This window comes from Octopus sinensis, linkage group LG6, assembly GCF_006345805.1.
Source record: "Octopus sinensis linkage group LG6, ASM634580v1, whole genome shotgun sequence".
Classification (NCBI taxonomy): Eukaryota; Metazoa; Mollusca; class Cephalopoda; order Octopoda; family Octopodidae; genus Octopus; species Octopus sinensis.
In genome coordinates, this window is record NC_043002.1 from 24,004,580 (window position 1) to 24,011,052 (window position 6,473).

General features: G+C 37.0%; 1 protein-coding gene across 1 annotated transcript in view; it reads left to right on the forward strand.

Moving 5' to 3' along the window:
• Nucleotides 1–6,244: 6,244 nt before the first annotated feature.
• LOC115213049 (14-3-3 protein epsilon) overlaps nt 6,245–6,473 on the forward strand; it is an 18,661-nt gene continuing 18,432 nt past the window's right edge. Inside the window, exon 1 of the mRNA XM_029781954.2 lies at nt 6,245–6,473. This exon is cut by the window's right edge and continues 120 nt beyond it. The gene's annotated coding sequence lies outside the window, so the exon portion shown is untranslated.

Here is a 6,473-nt window from a genome sequence, read left to right on the forward strand (position 1 = left end):
TGTATTTATATATGCTTTAAAATGTAGTTCTATCGATGTGCTGGTTAATCAATGCTTTTCTCCATTTTCTAATTATTTGCATTGGTTCCTGATAAACTTTTGTTTATCTTGTTGTTACTTTTTTGTGGGAAATCATTGTTCGATTTCCCACAAAAAAGTAATTGGGAAAATTGAATATTTTCTTCTTTCTAGTGTGTTATTAAAGGATATTAAGTTGCGGTTTATATTTTTTAATGAACATGCTGTCCTTATTCAATCAGAATTGGGTTGAAATATTTCTGGTGAATTGATAGAGAGGGAAGATTTGGTATTTTGGGTGTATGTCTGTGGGACATTTATCTAGGTGTTTGCTTATGGGAATCTTCCTAGTCGTGGGGTCCCAGATTTGTTGCTTGCATACTGCCAGTCTGTCCCTCAAGGTCAAACTAGTTTGACTTTTGTAGTTTCCATCACACCCACCACATTTGAGGACATAGATTAAGTTCTTTAATGCACAGGTGAAGTGATTTTTTAATGGAAAAAGTTTGACCTGACTTAAATTTATGTGCTGAGCCCTCTAAGAAGTAGATGCAAGTCCTGCAGTTAGGGCACTTGCATTTTTTGACTAGTGGGGTTGTATTTTTGGTGGGTAATTTAGCACTGGTAAGTATCCTATTTAGGGTTCACAGTTGTCTTTTACTTTTAATAATTCTATGTTTCCATTGCTTTTTTTACTGACAGGTCGTTCATAAGGAGGGGTATGTTTTGATGGATGATATTGTATACTTCCATGTGCTTCGGATTGTGTGTAGAAGAGCACTATGAAAAATTGACAGAAAGCTAGGTGTTTGAGAATGATTCTAAGAATGTACTGGCGATACCACATAACCAACAAAGATGTTTTAAAGAAATCCAACTCAAGACACTGAGTGAAATCCTCATAGAATGAAGATCGAAACTAGGAGGTCTTGTACTTCAATTACCAAAACAATGCCAGTCTAAAATAGCTTTCAAATGGTCACCACCCAATGAAAAACAGAAAGAGAGAAAACGATATCAGATGAACAGATGTAGAAAAAACTACAACCAACAGAAACCAGTGCCATCAACTTGCTACCTAATGTGCTTGAGAACACAGGAGGAACTGATACTGATATATATATATATATATGTGTATGTATATATATATATATATATATATATATAATATATATATATATATATATATATATATATATAAAGATAGTTAATAAGCCATACAAGTTGTAGTATAGAAGAAATAAAAGAAGATGAAAGTGAACTAAGAATGTATAAGAAGACTAATTAATATTGGTTTCAAATTTTGGTACAAGACCAGTTTTGGGGGGTCTGAGGTAAGTAGATTACATCAATCCTAGGACTCAAATGGTATTATTTTACTGACCCTGAAAGGATGAAAGGCTAAGTCAACCTTGGCAGAATTTGGACTCAGAGTGTAGATACAAATTGCTGCTCAGTATTTTGCCTGATATGCTAACAATTCTACCATCTTGCTGCCCTAAGGCTAATTAACATTAACAGTAATTCTATTAACCAATTTCACCTTTATATAATTTTCAAAAGTGTAAAATTTGAGAGACATGGACCTGGGTCGCAAATGCATAATTTGAAAAATAATACAGTGTGAGACGCAGCTCCATATCCCTCAAATCTTACACTATTGAAAATCACAAAAATGTGAAACTGGTTAAGTGTATTGATATTAATAAATAGAAATCCTCTTATACACTCTCAGTGCATTTTCAACTTCTTTTATTTCCTTCCTCTCTCTCTCTCTCTGTACACAGCGATCGTGCTCGAATAGTGCTTTTTACATGCCACTGGCACGGGAGCCAATCTGAGGCCCTGACAAAGATCACGCTCAGATGTGTTTTTAATGTTCTACTGGCACGAGTGCCAATCAGGTGGTACTGTCATTGGCAACGTCAGCAATTTTGATTTGATTTAACTTGCCTCAGTAGGTCTTCGCAAGCAAAGTCTATTGTCCAACGACTGAGGGGTACACAGTGGACTGGTTACACCCCATGCTTGGATGTGCTTTCAACGTTCACTGGCCTGATATTAGAACATTTATAGATAGAAGGTCTTACTGCTGTTTCCAGGATATTTATTAATTATATCCCTTCATCGGAGACGGTGTGAGAGGATGTATTTAAATGTATATATATTCACATCTGTCTAACTGTTAAAATTTCTCGATACAGTGAAACTCAAATGTAAATCTCCCAGCTTAACATCTTATTGTCCCACCTGAGGAGTCTTCTATGCATTGTGAGTTGCATCTGGTGTTATTGCATTTTTCCACACCAACAAGGGAGTGGTGCATCTTGAAGATGAAACAATTCTTGAGGTAATATAAATTTTTTTGTTGGTACATTACATCTTCTCTTTTTATCTTTAATATATATATGTAAATGTAAAATGTGACAATTATTTGGTAACCATGATAAAACTCCGAGTTTTGGATGCTGGGGTGGAAATCCACTCCGCAATCTCTTCAGTTATCTGGCCATTGGAAAAAATGCTATGAAAATTTCCACCCTGGCATCCGAAACTCAGAGTTTTATCATGGCTACCGAATAATTGTCACATATTACATTTACAGATAAATTCCTCTATTTACATAATATCGAGGTCTCTTCCATTCTTTGTTTTTTTTACCATTTTTATCAATATATATATATGTGTGTGTATATATATATATATATCACAGTATTGAACAGGCCATCAGAAGCTGTTACACATCACTTGTCACAATGTGGTTCCAATTTTGTCTTGGTTGTGCTATTCTTTACCAACTTGACCCAAATTATTTAACCAAATCATCTTCCTATTGTTGTGGAAACCTTCCAAGTGCTTTTTTCTGATCTCTTGGATACCATGCAGTAATTACATGGGTCCACCTGTTATCTGTGAATCTTGCAACAGGTCTGACCCAGCAGAACTTGTGCTTTCCATACTCTGCAATCACATCATTCACTCCATTCCATTCTCAAATTATCTCATTTCGAATGTGCTCTCTTAGTCATATTCCTATCATGGATTTTTCCATGGCCCTTTGCTTTGTAACCAGTCAATGTACTACTGTCCTCTTTGTAGTAGCCCAAATCTCACTTGCATATAAAAGTGTAGGCAGGATAGTGCTATTGAAGATTCTGACATGTATGACATTGTCTTGCTTTGTTTGGAGCGCATCCTTTATTAAAGTTAAATGCCTTCCATCTTGCCCTTATCCTCTTTGTGATTTCAGCATCCATATTTTGGTCCTTATATACTGTGTGCCCTAAGTAAACATACACCTTTATCTCCTTGATTTCATTACTTCCTACCTCTATTCATATACATATATAACAATTGGTTTGTATCTTTGTTATTAATTATCATAATTGTTAATTCCATAGCTTCTAGATTGATTGCAGATTGATTTTTGCCTTTCCATAGTTTGAAAATGCCTAATGATATAGTTGGCAATTTAGCATGTATAATAATGGTGTAATACATTAAGTGCAAATAAACTGCTATGTTACTGAAACATTTGTGTGTGAGTATGTGTATCACCTCCTCTTCCTGGACCCACTCCTATTTCCTTCACCTTCCTCAAACTGATTCTCACCACTGACCCTGCCTCCTTCCCTGCTTGCCGTTCACTGTACCTATATTCCCTATCTCTACCCTTCTGTTACTCACCTCACACTCTCACAAACTTGCCTGATCTTCTGTCTCTGTCTTCCTCACCTGTTCCTCTGTCCCCATCCTCCTCACATTCACCCTCTTGTACTTTGAGGGTACATGCTGACTTCTCACCACCATCATTTTCTTTCCTGTTCCAGCTGGGGTAGTGATGTATCTCCTTTACAGACAATGTTTTGTCACCAGTTCTTCTGTGAGAAACATGTCTGGTAAGGCGGCAAGCTGGCAGAAACATTAGCACGCCAGGCGAAATGCTTAGCAGCATTTCGTTTGCCATTATGTTCTGAGTTCAAATTCCGCCGAAGTTGACTTTGCCTTTCATCCTCTCGGGGGTCGATAAATTAAGTACCAATTATGCACTGGAGTCGATGTAATCGACTTAATCCATTTGTCTGTCCTTGTTTGTCCCCTCTATGTTTAGCCCCTTGTGGGCAATAAAGAAATAAGAATCATGTCTGGGCAAAGGGAAATATTACGTTGCTTGGAAATAAGTGAGAATTGATTACAAGAAGGGCATCTGGCCATAGAAAAGCTGCCTCAACAAATTCCATCTGACCCATACAAGCATGGAAAAATAGACATTAAACGATGATTTTATATATATGTATTTATAAACATATATTATGCATATGTATGTATTTTTGATATATATGTCATCATCATCGTTTAACGTCCGTTTTCCATGCTGGCATAGATTGAACGGTTCGACTGGGGTTTGGGAAGCTAGGAGGCTGTACCAGGCTCCAATCTGATCTAGTAGTGTTTCTACAGCTGGATGCCCTTCCCAACGCCAACCACTCCGAGAGTGTAGCGAGTGCTTTTTACGTGCCACCGGCACGGAAGCCAGTCAAAGCGGCACTGGTATCGGCCCCGTTCGGATGGTGCTTTTTACGTGCTACCGGCACGGACGTAAAACAAAAATGAGCCGAGAGAAATAACTCAGTGGCTGGTGTCATAAGAGTATATTAAATTACATATATGATAACTTCTTTATTCTACATGCATTTATGTATGCATGTATGTATTTACGTACGTATGTATGCATGCATGCATGCAAGAGTATGTGTGTGTGAGGAGGGGGGCAAAGCTAGACAACTAAATCTATACATAGCGAACTGGTAAAGAATCATGATTTTCTGCATGATTTTGTCTTAAGACTCCAGGTTAAATGCTGACAATGAAAGTTAAGAAAACGTGATCAATTAAGTCGATTTGCGCACCTTAACCATGCATATTTAAAAAGTGATCACATTTTCTTTTTCTGTGGGTATATAATATGATAGCAAAATATTGACTTCAGTTGTCAGTATTCATTTTGTACCTACCTATACCTAAATTTATGTTTGACTATGAAACAAGGTAAAATCTGTATGTAATTACTACTCAAAGAGTCGGTTGAATGGACTTGTTCACATTTCCCCGTTTCTAATTCTTTCTGAAGCCTGGTAATATTAAAAACTAAGTCGGTAACGATAGGGTTTCGAGCTCGAAGTCGTGATATATCAAATTTGCTACAATAGTTCTGCGTTCTGTATCAGTTATATCTCGAAATTGTATATATACCTACATGTGTTTAATAATTAGTAACCGTGATTACGAGTTACTTAATGACCTAAAGGTTCCTGACTGAAACTACAAGTCTCCTTAAATATTCCCAGCTACTAAGAACACACAAGCCATATATATATATATATAATATAATATAATATATATATATATACACACACACATACATACCCCCGTTATCTATAAGTCATCTACCCTCTATGTCTATTTCCCTATAGTTTGTTGGTGCTATCTCTTTCTTAGACATTTTGTGCATTATAATTATTATTATATCTGTTATTCTCTCCCGTCTTTCCTTCTTCCTCTGCCTCACGCCTCTCTTCTCCTTTATTCTATCCATTCTGTTATCCTAAGCTTCGTTCCTCTTTCCTGTTTCCGTTTTCGCCGTCACCACTCCTACATTTTTACTCACCTCTCCTTCGCCTTCAATTGTCATTCCTTCTCTCCCCACCCTTACAGCTAACTACACTTAACAATTTACACATATATGCGTTGATAAACACACACATATACATATGTTTTTGGCATATATATATATATATATATATATATATATATAGCTGTATATACCAGAAACATCTGTGTATGTGTGTATACATATTACACAATAAATACAACTGTGTGTGAATGTACAAGCAGTAGTGTGTATGTATATCACATTTTAACTGTGTAAACTATAGTCATAGTGTGTATGTATAATATATACACACTGTCAATAATGCGTAAGTTTTTTTTTTTACACTTGCGTCAGTCTACTACTGTTACTGCAACTCTCTCCAACTCCTCATTCTAACCAACCAATTCCCCTTCCTTCTTACTCTTATTCCTACTTCTCATCTCTTGTTGCCTTGCTGCTGCTACTCATCTCCTACCTCCTGCTACGGTTGTTCTACTACTAGTGACGTCGTCGCTGCTTTCTCTCCCTTCGCCTCTCGTTAGCCTCTTATACAGTCATCTAACGTGTGAAGAGGGAGAAGAGAAAACGAGTGAAAGCGAAAGAGAGGCACGGAGGAAAGAGAGGAGAGAAACAAGAAATTTTCATCTGACCTAGATTGTTAACGCTGCAACGAGAATTCGCGAGAGTTAGCAACGAAATATATTGCGTAGGAATACACTGTAGGCCCGCTATCGTTAAGACAGGAGGAACTATTTTTTTCTGTCCGGCTGGCCTCCCAGCAATAGTTGAAATTTCTGTAGCA